Genomic DNA, 21,081 nt, shown 5'->3' on the forward strand with positions numbered 1-21,081 from the left:
TTCTCGGCGTGTATCCGCAGCGATTTTATTAGAATTTTATTCCTGAGAATGTGATAACATTGTATCAATATTGCTCAATTGGTTTCTAATAAATGGGGAGTTTTGAAATCGGTGTGTAATAAGATGCTGATGAACTATAATATTTAAAAAAAAATTATCCAAATTAACTTACATTTTCCAAAGTTTTAACTATTAGGGATCTGGTTGGTGTGGTGGCTTGAGTGATGGCTTCCCACCCGGCGGGTTTGGGTTCAAATCCCGGCGGTGGCAGAGAATTTTTAGAGACTTCCCGATCCCTTCTTGAATGTTGTGTGGAGGACATTTCAAGCGCAACACTCCGTCCGTCGGATGGGACGTTAAGCCGTGGTCCCCTTGGCGCCTTTCGTTAAGAGCTGGCTAATGCTACGCCGGGCTTCTCTCCACCATTCCTTACCCTCCAAACACCCTCCAAATACCATACCGGTTCTGACTATTATGGCTGTCAATTTATCTACTAACGTTAAAAGCACATAATGCAGTCGTATTTGATTTAAGACCTTAGTTCATTCAGTAAGTCAATGTGATGTCTTAACCTTGAGAGAAATATTGTTATTTTATTTATTGTAAAGCATTCATGCTCTCTTACCAGTAGTGGTCAACTTCGTATTGGATGGGAGCCTCGTATTTGAATGTAGCATGTGGGCAGGAAAAGATATTTATATTATTTATATTTCGCACATTAATTTTTGCAAGTAAAAGGAAACCATAAATACCAAGCATTATAAAAGGTAGTATTTATTCAGGACAAACCTAAATTCCATAGATCTGCCTGGTGTCCTCAAGTATCGAAAGTTTTCTCGTATATTCAGTGTTAAGTTACCTTATTTTGACGAATTATTAGCTTAAATGGGTTCTAAGAATAATAGTGATTTTTTTGAGGAAGAATTAATTACTTATATGCTATTCTTATTTTTAAGGAATGATTTATTCAATAACAAATGGATATGTATATCAATTGCTAATAATAAATTAATGAGTATAAGAAATTCTGATGATTTTCAAGAAATTACACACAAACCAAGTTTGTCTTATTTGATCTATTTATGCGCCTTGTTATTGATGTAATATTTAAAGAATTCCCTCTCATATTAATAAACGACTTAATACTTGAGAAAGACAGTAACTTCAAAACGGTTAAATTTCAAATACAATAGTTTGACCTTGTAAGTCTATTTGGTAGGTCACTAAACCTATACGGCGGCTAACGTCACGGATTGGAAATAAAATATTGGCCATCTTGATGGTTATGTCATGTCGGTTGGTGTGTGGGAGTTTATAGAGGTCTTATTGAGTGACAAACTCGTTTCATGTTATTTTTTAACACCACTCTTTTACTTCCCATGTCATTCTGCGAAAGTACGGGGGTGTGGCCGGTGATCCATTAAAATCGTTCATCTTTTCGTCATTGTTTGCCAGTTTGACTGGTGCCCGTCGGAGTTCTCAGAAAAAGCCATCTCGTGGTCTTTTACAGCCCCTCGAGTTTGGATGCGTGGTTTTTCCTTTTTTCCTCTCAGACAGGTCGCGGAAGTACTCTGACTAGGGATGTTTTACGCAAAGTAATGTACCGAAAAATGGAAATTTCAATATTTTGTTCAATATACTGTTTGTTCAATATCGCTGAACATTATGCCGGGGTTTTAGTATGTAGGCACTGTTTTAATATTGATTAATAATTCGACTCCTTTTCGTGTAATTGGTCGTTATCTTCTGCCTACTTTTTTGTATTTTGGTAGCCTCATTTTTTCACTAAAATAATACAAAGCGAGTTGTTGAACAGTGAAGGAACTAGCTACAAATAGATCATTTAGTATAGTTTACCCTGTATTTAATCAAGTTTCAAGCTGCAGCTACTATATTGAAGAACAAAAATATTTATAACCCTCACGTAATAACCTCCTTTTGTATTCGATGTATTAATTTCCATATTAAGAAATTTGCACCCAAACTACCGGCATTTATAAATGTACGAGGTAAAATATACCTATATGTATCGCACATATTGATGTGTGATTCAGGGAACTATTTTACGTTCTCATGCGTGCTATATGTTTGAAGAAAATAAAAAGTGATTGGCGGTAGAGGAGGCTGCTACCGTGCATTGGAGGAGGTTGATTGGATAGGGGGTGCTAATGAAAGGGGATGGGGACAGGCCGGGGATGCGACGGTGGCTGATATGAGGAACGCAAACATGCTGTGACCTTTCGTTGCTTCCTCGTATTGAGGAGTACACGGTGGCAGCGTTGAAATCTGTCATGCTGAGCTCGTAAAAGGAGTTCTAGGAACGTTTTGGAAATTATTTCCAGGGAAAAATATGTTTTTACTACCTTTTTACTCTTTTGAAGATGGCCATTTCCTGCAATATCAGCAATGAAATAAATAGTTATCTCCTTCAAAGTCATTGCCTCAGGAAAGAGGGTTATTAAGATTTCACTGACTCATATCTATGTGATATTTCCTTTTAAGGTTTGTTGTATTAATGGTATTACGAATACCACTTCTATTTTATATAATAGCTAACATTTCTGCCTAGTTATCATATCAAAACTCTAGTCAATTTATTAACAAAGGTAGCATAAGTATTAAATATTCATCCAAGAGACCTGGTTATGAAGATGCTTATTGAGGTATTTTTGCGATTATAAGCTGTGTTCAATAAATTTAATTGAAACGCCGCTATTTATATCAACATCGCCATTCATTAATCCTAGGATTGGTTTGATAAAGCTCTCCACTCGATTCTGCTATTCGCTAATCTTCCTAAACTTGCGTATTTCTTCTCTTTTACATTCTAATGCATCCACCATTTATTACATTTAAGGTCTTTCTTCATTTCCATTCTTGCGATCCACTAGCCCCTTGACGATTGTATTTATCAGGCAATCAACCCCCAAAATATGGCCGATTAAGTTGTTTCGTCTTCTTACTATGCCACTTTTTTAAATCCCTCCTTAACGTACGTTGTGCTTCGGCTCGCAATTCGGTCTAGATAGGTGGAACTAGTGCCTAACCTGAACTATAAGCACTGTTATGAGAAATGAAGGATCTAGGGTTTTCCCGGCGAATAGATTGGAGGAAGAGTTCTCAGGTTTCCAGCCGGGTCCAAGGGTTTTTCTGCACCGACGCGACGTTTCGAAGGCTAAGTCTGCCATCATTCACCCTGAAGACGATGGCAGACAGCCTTCGAAACGTCGGTGCAGAAAAACCCTTGGACCCGGCTGGAAACCCGAGAACACTTCCTCCACTGTTATGAGAGTTTTGAACCTACCCATTTATGGTAGAGGGTGCTTGTGTGGGCACTAAGAATAGCAATGGATTTTGTTCGGAGCTGTTTAGAGCTGAATTTTGATATGAAATCTTTCAACCCTCACACAAGGGAAAAAGAGTTCTCTAAGGGGAAAATATTTCTGATAGCAAAATGATTATGAATTATAGCCTTTCCTTGCAAAAACTATAAAGTTACCCTCGAACATTAAGTACTAGTATTTATAAAGATATGCTTTTATATTTTGTATCATTTGCCCAAAATTGAGTAAGAATTTAGCGTTGTAGGTTTTTGCTTCAGATTATACACGAATTTGTGTTCTTACTCACCGCATATCAGCTCAAACGTTTTGATCAAAACTTAGTGAACCTTGAAGTAGTGGTATTGAATTTTACCAGCATACTTTTTAGTAGATATATGCCAAAAGAAAATACCTCGTTTTGATGTAATACTCATTGATTTCATCAAATGCTAAATGAGGACTGATAAATTTAGGAAAGTATCATTCGAGTTCAGCGTTGGTGCCAGTGGAGTACTTGATCATTGTACTGAACAAAAGTTGTTTGAAATTGAATTACTTGTGAAATATTTTGAAACGTTTCCACTTAATGAATGTTACTACCTACGTTGATGTGGCTATATCGAATGGTTTAAAATTTGTGAGAAAATTAAAAAAAAAATAATAATTTATCGAAAGGATATATGTACTCTATGGATCCTTCAACCATTGCGAGTTCAAAACTCTTAGCGGGTAGACAGATAATACGTGGTCAATAAAGGGGGAAAGGTGGGGTATTTTTTCGTATGCATGATGAGTGTCAAGATTTTTTGAATGGGGTACGCTGTGACGTTTCGACGTGGTCGAGAAATAGGCGAGTGTTGGAATAGCTGCGCGATGTAGGATAGTAGTAGTAATTCATGGAAGTCCCCGACGTAAAGGTCAGAGCAAAGATGACGTTCAGTTGTTTCCTTGGTTCGAAAATAATGCACACTCGGCAATGTGTGTGCTAGTATCCAGCGATCGTATTATCAAGGTCATTTTTGAGCTTTCCAAATGTGTCAGGATTCAACTCATCTTGATTTTCGCGTAGAATGAGTGAGGTCTTCATTTGACTGTATTAACGCCCGCAGTAATATCAGTCTGTCATTGTCTAGCCTTAAAGCCATGGTTAATTATTTTTAAATAACGACTCAAATAAATGTGTGGAATTAAAATCATTTTTGTACTATCGAAAATCAGGGTAATGAATTATTTTGCTGATATCAATCAAGATTACAGATTTTTCTCCATTGAATAAATGACTGTATACTCGGATGGAGATAAATGTAAATATAATTATTTAGATACAGAAATTACCTCAGCTCATCTTATTTTTGGCTCCAGTTCATATTTTGAATGGTGGCTTAGTGGACTGAAAAGACAGTTGTCGAAATTGTATTCACGTTATCATAAATTTACGGTTTTTGAGAGACACTAAATGATGTATAGCAATACATTACGTCATGCTTCACGCCGCGTTTGATTCTCTCTCATATTTCAAAAGTCTATTCGCTGCAGGGGTAAAGAGATACATTTTTAACCCTGTAGCGGGTAGACTTTTGAATCATCTCTTTCGTATTTTATAAGCATTAAATAAGATGGAATACCGGAGGCTGAATGCTCAGGAGTTTGTAATCATATCCTGTTACGGTAAATTTCAATCTGTCCTTCCTTTTCTTCCGAGAAAAAAATTAACTTCGGTCGCTCGCAGCTAGAATTTCTCCATTCCCTGAGCGTGATACGGAAGGAAAGACTCCTTCTTTTGACGGTACGAGAGGAAATTAAGAGAAAAATGGAGGCAGGGCAGATATGGAAGCCATTTAGAGGCGGAATCCGATACTCGCGGAGAATGTATCTCAATTCACCTGGGAAATAAAATGTAACTCATCCACCACATTAGGGAGTAATGCACTAGAGAATTTTGTAGACGACAGAAAAATTGGGCCTTCTTTTCTATTTATTTGACATCCGAACCCCCTGGGATACAGAATTTTTCCTCCATTTTATGTGTATAATACACACAACTCATTGTTTTACACATATTTCTCCCTCTCGCATAAAATCGTTTCGGGCTTGACATGGTGGAGGTTTGATGACAAAAACTACAAATGGTAATTTCCACAATTTAATTCACAACTCTACTACTGACCGTGTTTTCAATATGTTATGTCAGTTTCAAGTTAAATAATTGCAAATGAATTGGGTATTAAATGTTGAAACCATGGTCGGTAGAAGCGTTGTGAATAAATGTGTGGAAAATATCATTTGCAGTTTTTATCATGTATATCTCTCTCTATAATGAAATTTCTTATATTTTTGCTTTTTATTCTGTTCTTCTCTCAGTTATTTTAGAAGATTCGTCACTCGTAGTTAACGGATTTTTTTCATATATTACTCGTTATGAATGCATGCTATCATTTAAAAATTATCAATATGTAATAAATATGCCCTACTCAACATTTACCTTTATTACAAAGCTGAATCAATTACCTCAATGTTTTCTCTGATGAAAAACATTTTGCGAGATGAATTGAAATACTTCCTTGTGAAATTAGAAAGCGTTTTCACATAATTTCTGATGCCGCTTTTATTGCGGTGGCCACGTCTAACGATTTAAATGATGTGAGAAAAATAAGATATTTAATGTAAATAATTTCATTAGGATATACGTGCCCATGATTCATTTATTCTCTACTAGCTCTCAACTCTTAGCTAATGGACAGGATATCGCTTGGTAAATAAAGTGGGTAGTATTACTTTTTATATGCAGGAAAAATGTTGAAGAAGGATTTTTCTCCATTCAATACAAGCAGATAAGGCTCACTTTGACTGAGTCACAAGTGCATGGATATCACTCATCCAGGATATTTGGCCCAGATCCTTTCGTAAACAATCTCAAGTTGAAGCACTTACTGAGTGAGCTAGGCAAGTATTGCGTGATATAAGATAGGATGGAAACAGTGGGTAAAGTCTACTTATAGAATTGTTCCGAATTCATATTTAATTAACTTAATGTATTGAGTCACTCTCAAAAAATGCTAAAAAAATATCCAAGGCGTAATACACTATAATCTTTTTGCTGAAAAAAAATGCAAATAATAAAAAAAGAAATAAAATCTGAGAACACTTCAATCATTTGCAAATAAGGCAATATACCAAATAAAATTATTATGTTAGACTTCACATGTACTCTATGTTTTGGTTACATAAACTTTTCAGAACAATTTGATTTGGTTTCCGGAAACGGCGAAAAAACTGAGAGTAGTGCGAATAACTCACAAAAGTGGCTCAAAAAAGAAAATGTTCAAGTTATTTTTATATCAGCCGCAAAACTAACACGCCCAAGGGTTAATGAAGAGTGAAAATAATTGATTGGTATTTATACAACCAATTATCAGTATTTAAATTTTGGTTTAAAAATGAGATTGCCTAGTTGTATAGCGTTATTTGACAGTGAGGCGCGCTATTAATCGTCACGTGCTAGTAATTTAAGAGTGGGGGACGGGTTTTGCCTCTGTGATGTATCCTTGGAACTATGCGCATAAAACTCTCTCGTGTGGTGTGTGGTCCGTACCTTTCAGATTTGTTCTATTGATCCATCGCGACGAGGAGTCAACCATACTTTTCAGAAAGTAATATTAATTTAATATGTCAGTCCCCGAATTGATTGTTTTTTTAAACTTTTGTTGATATTTTACAGCTAAGATAATCAATATCCTCTTCATTTTGATATCTATATCTCACATTATTTACGTACTCGAAGATGGAAGTGTCGAGTAGAACTCATTTTCCTCCTGTTCTCCAAAGACTTATAGGCTTCCTCGCTATCCTTTTGGTAACTTCCACTTTCCCATTGTCTAGGTTGTTTGATACGTCTTCACAAATATTCTACACCTACATTTCTTTAGTGTACCTCTTTTTACGAGTTCAAATTTTCAATGAGATCTAACACTTCTGGCGTAATCCAAAGTTTATTCTTGACGACTAATCTTCTGCCAAGAACATATTCAGCAGCTGCCTATCGTCTAAATCCAATCTTTTACCAGGTCTTTCACTGATTTCATGCTCACATTCTCTTATATTTTGTTCTCTACAGCTTCTTGAATTTCCCGTTGATACCTACTTACCTACGCTTCTTCAGCTTTTCATCCTGCCAAAAGTTTTTCACTCCTCTTCTCAGTTTTTTAATTTAAGAGGGTATTTCTAGAACGATCGTAGGCTTTCCCGTCGTATAGAATTGTGGAAGGTTACTAGGCATTTCCACCGAGTCAGGTTCTCCAACTCCATCTCGGCCGACGTGCCCTGATGACGATGGATAACTCGTTCATCGAAACGTCGGCCGAGATGGAGTTGGAGAACCTGACCCGGTGGAAATCCCGAGTAACCTTCCACAAGGAGTATTTCTACGTGACTGAGTTGTGGTTATTGTAGATAACTCCCCTGGGGTATCTTTTGCAGCCCATCACATGGTTCCTAAAGCTTTGTATTGCTAGAATATAGTTGACTTGAAATCTTCTTTGGTATCCTGGTATTTTCTAAGTGTACCTTATTCGCATGGGATTTTTGAAAAGTAAGTTGAAAACAGCTAGCTTGTGTTTTGCACAAAAATAGCCTTTCTCCTCTTTCATTTTGCTTTCCTAAACCATATTTCCTGGTTATTCCTCCGCTTTGACCTTCGCCGTCGACAGCATTCCAATCACCCAGGATGATACGATTTTCTTTTCCTCCTGCCCGCTTGATTACTTCCGCGATATATAGATGCAAGTCCTTCTTCGACTTCATAATCTGATTTAGGAAAGTAGACATGAACCACCACAGAAGTTATGGGTTTGGTTTCTATTTTCACCATTATTATTATCTTGTTAAAGTGCAGGTCTTTTTCATAGACATTTTGGCGCTCTTTCTAAGCATGAATCTACTAGTTTCCTGTTTCTCTTTCTTTAAAGACTTTCACATGTTTTCAAAAAGTCTTCTACCAACTTATTTTTCAACGTTAAAATTTTGGTAGTGCCTTTTTAATTTAAAATTGCATGCCATTGGTATTCACAGTGTAAGAATTCATTAGTAGGCTATGATAGTTTTTTTTTTCAGAAGTATAGATATGCTGCGTTTTCATTTGCACATGAATCTTACAACTAGAGGGTACTTAATTTGTCAATACAATTTAGAACATTTCCATTGGTACTGCGTTGTAAATTTATAATTGCATTCTTCAGGCATTCATTATGTAAGAATTCATTGGCACGCTTTGATAGATTGTTTCAGAAGTGTGGATTAGTTTTTCTTTGTGCATGAACTTTACAGTTAGAGTATTCTTAAATAGTCCATAAAATTTACATTTCCTTAACCAAGCGCGTAAAATGTCGGTAAAAATGATTACAGTCTGGGATATATATATAAAAATTATTTTAACTGCCTATAAAATCATCTAAACATTCCAAAATTTACTTTATAAGCGGCCCTTGTGATCGTAATTTTATGAACGAATAAACCCAATTTCAGCGCTAAGTGTCGAATTCATCTCTTGTCACAAAACACGTAAATTGCTTTGCAAATTGACAGCGCGGCGTAGATTGGGAATTGGATGTGCAAATTTACTTTCTATATTGCGACCGGGTCCCCACTCCCCGTAGCCGGGGGAGGAAAATTTTGCGATTTCATTTGTCGGTTGACGTCGCCATCATCATATATATACATCTATATACGTATATTTCATGGAATGGAGTGGGATTTGCTGATCTGATTTAGGGTTAGCGTAACAAGTGTGCTCTCCGCATGTGGTGGTGGGTGTATGCATTTTTGGTGGGGGGAGGATATAATCCCGTCCTCCGCGTCGCTTTATATATGCCGACCTTAAACCAACGTCGATCTCTAGAGGCAAGCCGCCGTGACGCGCTTGCCCCGCTAACGAGGTAGCGGGCAGAAGTATTGAGCGATAATTTTAAAGGTTCATGCCGAACACCCGGCCGGAAGGTAGATAAGAGGAAAGGACGTGACGTCGTTCGGAAGAATGTGAATATGGCTTGTTCGAGGCTCACTATCGATCTCCCTGGCAGTGATGCTACCCTATGGTTGATTTGGATTACGTGAGGGCAGAGCTCGCCCAATAATTAGCCATCATTATTATTTATAGTATTCTACCGATTAAGCATGATTTCCATGGGGCACAAAAGATGCAGGCTGGGAGCCTCCCTTTCCATCAAGCACTTCCCTCTTCCATTCACAATAAGGCGTACTTCTTTTCATTCTATCTAAATATGCTATTGTCTTCCTTCCCCTCCCTCGTTTATTTAAATTTATCTGCATTTTACCCACTAACACCGTCGTCAACTTCCCCTCCCCGCTAAATTCTCCTTTCATCCATACCTTCTGTCTCCACCTTATCATATCTAGAAGCTGCCTCTCCTCACCCACGATGTCCAGCACTACTAAGTTCATCGTTGAATATCCCGGCTTAATTCTGTCTCCACCTTATCATATCTAGAAGCTACCTCTCCTCACCCACCATGTCCAGCACTACCAAATTCATCGTTGGCTAAGACAAGGAAAAGATGATTTCAAACAATGAAGTTATATAGGAGTGATCAATTTCATGATAAAAACACAAACGGTAATTTCCACACTATCTAATTTAACGCTCAACGACCGGCCATGGTTTCAACACTTTGTGTCATTACCATTTGTTTTTATCATGTATATAGCAGACTTCCACAAAATCAAGCCTGAAACGATATTATGCGAGTGTTCTCTTCCTTTGTCAACCTCGCGCATGGAAAGATAACCTTACACCCCACAGTCCGAGTATATTTCATCTTTTCTCATTTAATTTTGGGATAAAAGGAACGCATTTTTCAGAATTATCAAGCTCATCATAATTTAGTCATTTGTTGGTTCTAATGAGTTGGTAGAGCCTACCATGCACTTATCTACGGGTATAACATGAGCATGAATTGTCTAGGCAATTCTGGTCAATGTAAATTTTTATCAATTATACAGTTCCCGGAGTAATTCTCTGGAAATCTGTGATATTTCACGCACTAAAAAGTACTTGTCTATTTCCATACTTACTCCGGTTTTATTAAAACAGCACATAATGCTATTTTCAAGGTATAAAATTCCTCAGAAACGGTATTCTGTGCCACAACCTTGGTCTGTTGGAATAAATAGGTTTGGGAATCGACGTGCACCTTTCATTATGTTAAATACCATTATGGTTTTTTTATCCGTTGAATTTTCTCAGTTTCAGAATTTAAACTTAAATATATTTATTAAAATAAATTTCGTTGGCTTTGCAGGCATTTGCCTTTCATTTCCTTGGTTATCATAGGTAGTATAGAGCTCACTCTCCAATAACCCACGGGTATTTAAAGTTCAAAACAGGCAATTGTCAACATTGCCTTGAGAATTCAAATCATGAATTGTCAACGTCATTCCGATAAAGGTATATGATTGTTAATATTTTTTCAGTATCAAAATTCAAAATTAGAAATAAAAATATTTATTAAAATAAATAATGCTAAAACAATATTGTTAATAATGACGTCGTGAAACCTCGTCAGTTTAACACATTTTTTTAGATAGACGTCCAGTGGTGATCCTCGGCGGCTTTATAGGCATTCGCCCTTGGTTTTGCGTTCACGGGCGCCGAGGAAAACAAACACATGTGTGCATATACATCGAAGTGGAGTCGGCAAGCTGTTGCTGAGTGATTATCCGTCCTCCTCGTCCCTCGCTCTCTTTCGAGTTGAGTGGTGAGGGGGAGGGGGAAGGCGTGATCGGAGGGTGAGGGGGGAAAGTGGCCACGCGCTCTGCTGCAGTGGGTATGCGGCAAAGTGTGTGGCGAAAGGTGGCACGAACCAGGCAGCACGGGAGTGCTTTAAAACTTAACTCGGAGCGGGTGAAACTCTGCAAATGAGGACCAACGGAGTAACAAGGCTCGAGACGAAACATTGACCATTTCAAGACGTGGGTGCGTGAAAGGAAATATTAGTCACGTTCACGAAAATTTAAAAGTTCACTATTTCTGCTCACTCATTGACTGGTGTCCGCAAACAATATAGGCTTGTCCTACTGTATTTCTGGAAAGAGAAGTCTTGGAAACATTGATCATTTTAGGAAGTTGGTACGTGAAACGAAATAGAAGTAACTGTCACAAAACATTCAAAGCTTACTATATTTTTTAATTTCCCGGCGGCCAAAATAGAATAATATTTTCCTGCAGTATTTCTGGAAAGAGAAGTTGGGCCATTGATCATTTAAAGGTGTTGGTGCGTGAAAGGAAATATTAGTCGTTTTCATGAATAAATTCAAAACTTACTATTGTTACTTAATTTCTTGGCGGCTATGATGGAATAAGCTTTTCCTGTTGTATTTATGGAAAGAGAATTCGAGTATTCAAAACTTAAATGGGGACTTTATGGAGAAACTTCCGTAAGGATACGGATAATGCTAATTAATACTTATTTTAAATTTTGATCTTTTCAAGAAGTTGGTGCGTGAAACGAGGTATAAATAATTTTCACGAAAAGGTCAAAATTTCCAATTTGCTTCATTGACTCTTGGCCGCAAAAATACGCATTTAATGCTGTATTTCCGGAAATAGAACTAGAGTATTCACATTATTAGTTTAGGTGCTCACATCGTGGTGTGGTGACATGAAGGAATCAGAAATAAACTTCGTTATATTCCACGCAGTATTTATTAAAAAACTCTTCCGGGTTCGACCTGAAAGGGTCCAATTGGAATATAACAAAGTTTATTTTTGATTTCATCGAGTACTCACGTTTTTAGTTAGGCCTTGACTTAACTTTCGTAAACATACGGTAAGTGTTAGTTTATACTTGATCAAATATGTTTTATCTAATTTCCTCTCATCCACTGAAGCAAAGAGCCATCTGTATTTCTAGAAATTAAATTCGAGTATCCCCTGTCGATGTAGTTCCTTAAAGAGATACAAACGAAGTCTACGGGAAATGATGATTCGTGTGATTCGAATAGAATTTAATTTAAAGACTCATAGTAAATAATTGTCTGAACATGAAGATGTGTTTCTACTGGAAATATAACTGGCATAATGTTCTTCTTACCTTTGATGTCATCATACAAATAAAACTAAATCTCGTGACCGGACCATTTTTTATGACTTATTAATAATTTAATTATGTAATTTAATGTGAATCATGTTAGTTGCACGAATATGTTGCTAATAAGGGCTAAATTTATTTGACGTTAAATTATTTGACCGCTTTGCCAGATACTGTTTGGAATGAGAAAGTTAAACGTCAAAATAATCGAGTGGATTTATTGACAGAAAAGTGATATTTCGAATCGGGAAAAAATTCAGCATGTCATCATAAAATTAGACTATAAATTTAGCTAAAATTTTAATGTCGACGTGTTACTTTCAGCCGTGGTTAATGTCTCTACACCAAAAGCACCTTCAACATAATGTGTTTGTGCAGTCTAAACGTGAAAATTGACGTGGACGACTGAATGAATTCATCCATGTCTTCCGTGCTGGAAAAAATATAATCACCAACTTCTAATTAGCGAAGTGGAGCAAGGGACGAAGAGGGGGAAATGATGATGGTGAATGAAAAAAATGTCTTTTTTGGGTAAAGGGAGAGGCAATTGGTCAAAATTTAGCCGTGCCTTTGGTGTTTTTTTACGTATTTAATGAGAGCTGCCTGAGCTGGTCGCTCATGCGAGAATATTTGAGCGTTCGCAATACGGTGATAGAACTTGAGGTACGTTGCAATTTTGGAGTGACCAATTGAGACCGTTGCTTGAATCGAGGAAAAAGCTGTGGAAACTCTCGTTTTCTTCAAAGCAACCGGACGGAATGAGAAATGCACTTTGACTATTGGTGAAATTTTTTCTCATCACTTTTCATTACAGTAATTATCTCTGCTTTGATTCCACGTGCACTTAATAAGAATCCATAATGAGCATCAAAGTAAAACGAGGGTTATGAATTTTATCGTGCTTTCGTGCCATAATAAAAAAATTGCTGGATATTTTTCGCAATATTCCAGCCGTGGTTAATAATATTTCTTCTGCTATCCAAATTTCTTAATCATTTTTGTATTCATATACATAGATAATTATACATAAAGTGTGGCAGTGCGCCGAAAGAATTTTACATCATAAATAATTTCTATTTTAAAAGTCATTTATGAGTGTTTTTCGTTTTTAACCGTATTTAAGTTTTTTTATCGCCACCCAGAGTAGAATAAATTCCTTTCTAGCCAAATATGTTGGCATCACACGTTCATGTGGGAAAATGAAACTCTGATCAAATTTTGCCTGATTTTCACTCTGATGATGATGATGACTCCGTTTTTTAGAATATTTGAAGAGATATGTTCTTTTGATCGCAGAGGATAGTATAATTAGGAGATTGCAATTAATGGACAATGTTTATTAGTGTGGTACTTATTAAAAATAAGCATACGTAAAAAAGAGGTTTAAACGTTCAGTGTTCGCAGAGTACAACCGTACTCCGACATTGTGGTGCCTTAATTTTTAGTCATGTTGCATGAGTTTAACGTGAAATATTTTCTCGTATGACGGACTGGAACTGTTTATTAAGTATAGTTACATATTGGTCTATTTATAAGTTTTCGGGGTTTAGATATGGTAGCGTTCCTGAAATTTGGTTCTCGATTAAATTATGACAGATTTCGGCAGAATTAATTTGTAAATATTTAAAAAGCTGCGCTATTCTGCTCCTTCAATATCATATCATTAGAATAAAATATTTTACAGGCCGTTATTCCTAGTCCGTTTTCTTGAATTGCTGAGCTATTATTAGTTGTACATATGTGGCAGTGCTATCACTTAGCAAAAGTATGAATGTAATGAGTCCTAAAAAATTTGGTCACGATCCTAAGGGTTAAGGTGTGACTGCGTTGGTTTCCGCGGTGTCGAGGTTCCAAAATCTCCATTTTTCCGGTGCTTCCGCGTCTGATTGTTTGTTGATGACTTGAGCAGCAGTGCTAGCGAAACTATTGTCATCAGCAAACAACCAGATGCGGTAGCACCGGAAGAATGGAGATTTTGGAGCTGAGGGTTAAGGTTTTAAAAAAGTGAGGATATCTTTGCACCTTCCCTTGTACCTAAGGGGTAAGGTTTCAAAAGTTTCGTACAGGCTCCTGAAATTTCATTGATTATCATATCATTAGTATAAAGCATCTTAGAGGCTACTATTGCTATTTTTTTGAATCACTGATCCAGTATTAGTAATGCATGCAGGTACTTGTTAGTGCTACTATTTAGAAAAAAGTATTAATACAGTGACAGGTTAAATTTGTTATCCCAAGTTTGATTAGCTGTGGAAGGCATAAGTGATTCAAACAGAAAATTGCAATTAAGGCCTATGAAAGGCCTTATTCTTCATACACCCCCCGAAATGCACCTAAGGGTTTAGGTTTTTTAAAGTTGCGTCACATGACACTCCATGACGCGCCTTGAGATTGAACCCTCATGGATTCTCCGTCCTTCAATCTGTGTACCCTCATCCTCCGCTACCGTCGTCTCCCGAAAATGACCCCGGCTTCCTCCAACCAATCCTCTCTATTCCCTGTCCCTGCCGCACCATTGTCCACCCCTGTTTCTTCTTATCTCGAGGTAAAGACCCCTATTCCCTTATTCACACGCCTCGTCCCCAAATTTTACCCTTTACCCCCACCTCTCCCGCCCCCATTCCCCTTTTCCCAGCCTTAAAACAAACCCTCTTGATTCCTTCCCCTGTACTCCACGAAATTAGTTTCACAAACTTTCTCGTTTGTCCTCCTTTACTCTTGCGAACAACTAGGCGAGAAGACTCTTGTGCGTGCGTCTTAACCACACAAAGCCGACACACACACCAACATTCTGTCAGGTGTAAGTGACTGGAGTTTCAATGTGTGAAATTCTGTGTGTGTGTGCCAGTTTCCGTCACACCTTAGGTTCGAACTAACGGATTAGAATTTTAAATGTTTCTTCTCCAAGATTATTATTTTGAATCTGGCTGGCGAATACTGGAATTCAAGTCTTAAATTCTATTTATCCTGCTTTCATAGTAGGTACTTCATAGGTATTAATTTGTAATTCTTTTTCTTAAAGCTTATTATGTTTTGTTTTGATGCTAGAAATAGCACGGTGAATAGAGCGTATTTCTACTGATGGAAACGTTCTTAGAATCCAAATCCCAAGCGAAGCTCTCGGACACCCCCGGCAAAAATTGTCGTCGTGACACAGGGAAATAAAATGGATATTCCGTCCACCAATTTTTGAAAAATTTCGTATACGTATTATGAGGAAAGTACTCTCACCGATTATGCTCCTAACCTCGTAATAAGTACGCTAATTTACATTAAATAAAGGAGGATACATTAAAGCCACATTAGTTTGGGGTTAGTACCATGCACTTACTAGTCTAAGATACTCTTCGGGTTTAATTAGAGAAAAAATAATCGATATTATGACATATAATTATAATTATTCATGTAATATATATGAAACTGATATGATGGATGTAAAACTAAAAATTTTGGTTTAAACTACTTGATAAGGCAATTGAATGGATACTTTGAAAAAACAAGTACAAGGGATGTTGCATTACGTTTTATGACCTGAAGGGTTGAGCGATATTCCATCAATTATCGGAAAATAGCGGCAGAATAACCTCAAGTTTATAAGTTGCAATAATGCCTTCACTCTTGTTCGGGGATTATCATTTCAAAACTTGTCTCTGAACTGGCTGATAGTTGCACGTGCTATTTAAGGGAATTACAAAGAAAAATGCGTTAATTTTATCGATTCCCGTATGACACTTTTAGTTGTTTCTTACAGTTGAAAAAAAAGCCAGAAGAATTATTGCTGGCTGATAAACTTTCTGTTAATCATGATTTTTACCCCAGTTCACGCAAGATTATATTTCATGTACAAATTTCGGCGAAAATCCACCCATGCACAATTATTGTATCGTTCGTGATGTGTTTCTTTTTGTCAACAAAAATTATGTTATCTTCTCCCTACTTGAAGATTCCTTTTTTTGTGTGTTCAAATAAGCACCAGGGTTGCCCCCTTCCCCTTAATTCCCAACTGCTCCGAGAGAGGGGAGTGAGGCCGGAGTGTGAATGGAACGGCGACAGGGGAGGGGAAGAAGGGGAGGTTTTTGGGATGCGGGAGGGGAAGGGAGAAAAAGGGTGGGGGTACGGAGGGGAGGTTTGGGGGAGGGGTACCCTCTGCGGAGTAAAGGGACCGGAGAGGGGGGATGGGAGGTTAGAGAGTTTTGGCCCCCAGGGCGGAGGCAATGGGTTAAAGCTACATTCGCCGCGTCACGGAAAGACACTTCCCCTACCTTCCCCTTCTTTCCCCTTCCCTCTGGGAACGGGGCTCTCTGACGTCAGAGCGAGCCAAAAATGGAGGTTCATGCGCTCGGATCCAAACCAACCCCTCCCTTCACTTCCCCTACCGTCGGGGAGGGTGGAAGGGGGGGTAGTGGCTCCGGCGCTCTTGCGTGGGTGGGTTGTTCGGCAATGCTCATAGAGGGGAGGGAGATAGGGATGACTGAATTGGGTGGGGAAGACGGGCACTAAAGTAGCGAGTGGTGGTTAGGGTTGGAAAATGAGGTAAGGGTACCGCATCGGGCGATGAGAATCGACCAGTCGATGTTTCGATGTTTTTTTATAAAGTAACAATTTTTTTAAGTTTATTTTTAAAGTTATTTTTGAGGATTTAAACACGGTCGTGCCGGCGCCGTCTCCCTAAGCGATCACCAGTGATTGGATGCATGCGAAATGATTGGTTTTCCCTAGTTTTCCATCGGGTATACTTGTGACACAGTATAATCGATTCGATGAAACATGTGCTATCTTCGAGATTCACCGTAGCTTAAGACGGATGCGATAGAAGGCAGCAAATATCGTCAGAGAAAAGTCGTTCCAGATGTACCGAGGCAACCGCAATGGCTCGCGTGTGAAATGCTTAAGATTCTAAAGTTTCCTCCGGGTATACAGGAGAAACTGTATAGTTATTTCGATGAATCATTCTGTTGCCTTCGAGATTAACGCTGTCATCAGGTTAATCCAGTAAGTGGCAGCAAAATATGTAAGCAAGCCTCGTATCTACCGGTGTTTCTATGTTTTTATTAAGTATCATTTCAGAAGAATGATATCAAGAGCTATTTTTTTAAGAAGGTAACCCCGGATTACCCATCGGTGGTCCTCTACAGTGTAACCCGCACTCATCCAAAATACTTTGGACATAGGTTCTCGACTTTCCCACCGGCGAAATTGTTTTTTTTTCTCGCTTCTATCACGCAGTGTTTCATCTTGAAAATTCACTCTACCTTCAGATTCTTCCAAATAACCGTAGTAACTTCGTCAGTGAACATGGTTCAAGTTTCTCCTGGATTCCTGGTGAAATATCCGAGAATAATTCACCTACATGGAATGGTGCAAATATAAGGTGCCATATTCCACGGCTGAAAATTAATTTCTCCTGAGTGGGATCCTCCAATGCCAACTTTAATTCGTAGGATACCAAGGTTACTTTGTCGTATATTCGTTATCGAAACTTGGGGTTATTCAGCACAATTAATTGAGTGTAGAATGATAGGGGTGTTTGTATTGGGAGTGGGAGACTAGCACTTGGGTACGGAGTGGTGGTCAGGGTTTGGAAGAAGGTATACCGCAACGGGGAAAGAGAGCTGAATAGTTTATGCTTCGAAGTTTTGTTAAGTAGGTTATTTTATGTCTAATTTTAAAGAATATTTGGAGGAGATCACGGCAGAATATTTATGACCTTTGCTCGGGAACGATACCGATTTAAAAAATTGAAAGCAGCCAATGTTTAAGACTCCGACTCGTCGCTGATTCTAAAGGCTATAATGGCACACATGCCAGACGCTTAGGACACAAGCTTCTTTCAGGACACTCAAAATTTCCACCGTTTATTCCTGTGAGACAGCATCTAATATGGGCACAATAAAACGTAATGTGAATATTGCAATCCTAATTTTTTTCAACTGTTTAAGGCAAAGTTAGAGCAAAGTTCACGTAACTTAACGTGATTTGACTTCATTTTCAGCTTCCATTTGTTTGAAATTGAAAAAATCAGGCTGTATAAGATATTAATATTAATTTTAATTTCAAGTCTTAAAATGGAACGCATATCACATCAGTGTTTTGCCATATCCATGTCCATATCCAATTTTTTTCAACTGTTTAAGGCAAAGTTAGAGCAAAGTTCACGTAACTTAACGTGATTTGACTTCATTTTCAGCTTCCATTTGTTTGAAATTGAAAAAATCAGGCTGTATAAGATATTAATATTAATTTTAATTTCAAGTCTTAAAATGGAACGCATATCACATCAGTGTTTTGCCATATCCATGTCTACACTTAAATATTAATCATAATTTTTCATTTTAGTCATGAGGATTTTTATACAAATCCAGATAATTTTTGCAAAAGTTTGCAGAGAAGGTTTATTTTTTGTAGGCACCCAAGGCCATTGCCAGCGAAATGTAAGAGTTCACCTCGTTTCCACAGCGAAAACTACCAGAGATACGGTTTGAGGTGCTTTCTTTCTGAACGTACCCCATGAAATTCTCTAAAATTCCCACCAGAAATTATTTTTTGGCTCCGCCAATGGGTTGAGTAAACGCAATGAGAATATAGTGTTTTGAAATTTCCATGAAAATGGCATGTGCCTCGTATCCCGATCCACACTTCTTTCAGAAGACACATCATACCCGCAATTCGGTCTTATTTTGTCTTTCTTCTCAACGAATAACTCGTTTTAAAGCTACGTTTTCATCTTGATATATATTTTACCTCTGAAAAAATAAGGAGCTAGAATATTATAATGAAATACAGTTGCACTTTTTCACAATAATTTAACCCGTCGGCCTCGGTAGCGGCGGGGTAAAGTCCTGGCCTTCCAAGCAAGATATCGCGGGTTCGTGTCCTGCCTGGATAGATTACTGTAATCCAGGGCATGAATATTCGTGCACGCAAATTTGTGGAACTGTTTGAAATAGCCACGATATAAAAGGTCAAAATGCTGTATGTGGCATGGAAATAAGTAAATGCAAATTTGTGTGTATAAAGTAATTATGGAAAAGTGAAACTATCTTTCATTTCCATGCGTCGAACTTGCGCTATATTACGCACGTATCGGTTGAGCTTGACTGAGCTAGAGCATTCAAATTTGAGATGAAGACAAATATCGTCTAGGATCTACTCTACATGCTCTGAGAATTTCAAGATGATTGTGTAAACGTTGCATTCATCATCATAATCATTAGTAAACAATCCTAAGATAGGTTTGACGCTGCTTTCCATTCCGCACTCCTATCCGCTAGCCTTTTCATAGCGATGTGTTTCTTCTCTTTTACCTCCTTTATAACCTGTCCTATGTAACTCATTCGGGGCCATCCTTAGCTCATCTATCCTTCCACCTGCCGTTCTACGATCGTTTTCATCAGGCCATCATGTCTCATAATGTGGCCAATTAAGTTTTCCCTTCTTCTGCTTTCGGTTTTTAGGAGACTTCTCCTTTCTCCCACCCTTCTAAGTACTTCCTCGTTACTTACACAGTTGATCCATTTTATCTTCATCATCCTTCGGTAGCACCACATTTCGAATGCTTCCACTCATGACTTCTCTGCTGATGTCAACGTTCAAGCCTCGCTTCCATAGAGAAAAATGTTTCATCGGATGAAATGCTTCCTTACCTACTTCTATATTTGTACACTCAGTTGAATTGTTAGCGTAAATTAGCGTACCTAGTGTTTTATGCGAGTAATTCTTCGCGAAAATAGTCCGTTGGAGTGGCACAGTGATGCGTCTTCTTAAAGGGAGAGACGGCAGGATGAGGGACGCAGAAGAAGAAAGGGTATATAGGTGTATAGTGGAGGGGGTGAAGGTGGACAAGGGTGGGGAGGGGTGAGAAGTGAAGGGGGAGGGAAGGCGCTTTGCCCGGGGCCGCACTCCACCCCCACCCACCCTCCCCTCTCTCCTTGGGACTCCCTTCGGATGACAGCGGCGCCGACCTGATCTCATCCACGCCTCATATCCTTCTGCCATCACGGACCGTACAATTTATCCTACCGCGTAACATTTGCACTTCTTTCATACAGGCTTGTAAGAGATCATGTTGGTATTATTACCTCACTTTTGGTTTATTTAACCTGGCCCACGTGAGGAGCCAGGGCTCTTTTACATTTTAGGTAAGTACTTTATTGTGAAGAAAATCCAAAGGGAAAAAAAAATCATTCACCTTGACCGGGATTCGAACCCGGATCCCCCGATTTTCGGTCGAGTGCTTTAGGCAGTTACCGAGGCGTTGGTATCGGAGAGTATCAGAATTGGGGGATCTGGGTTCGAATCCTGGTCAAGGCGAATACTTTCTTTCTCTTTGAATTTTTCGCACAATTTATGCATTGCGGGTGACTCAGTAATGTTATCACCGTGGCTAGTCCCGGTATACTTTACAAGTAATTCATGCAAAGTGGAATTTAATTATATCAATGGCACGCAGGCCTAAAGCCTATTTTCCACATCCATTGAGCGTCAACTCAAGAGATCATCTGGTGGGAAATCTTCCATCCACAGCCCTTTTTTTAAAGTCAGAGAACCTCCAATAGTATTATGGAGACAGTTTTGATTTTTCGCCCCTGTTCTTATCCCGGAGGTGACGGGGATTTTTCAGACAGCCTGATTTCCGGTTCATCGTTTTGTGTAGGGAC

Source organism: Ischnura elegans, chromosome 12, assembly GCF_921293095.1.
Source record: "Ischnura elegans chromosome 12, ioIscEleg1.1, whole genome shotgun sequence".
Classification (NCBI taxonomy): Eukaryota; Metazoa; Arthropoda; class Insecta; order Odonata; family Coenagrionidae; genus Ischnura; species Ischnura elegans.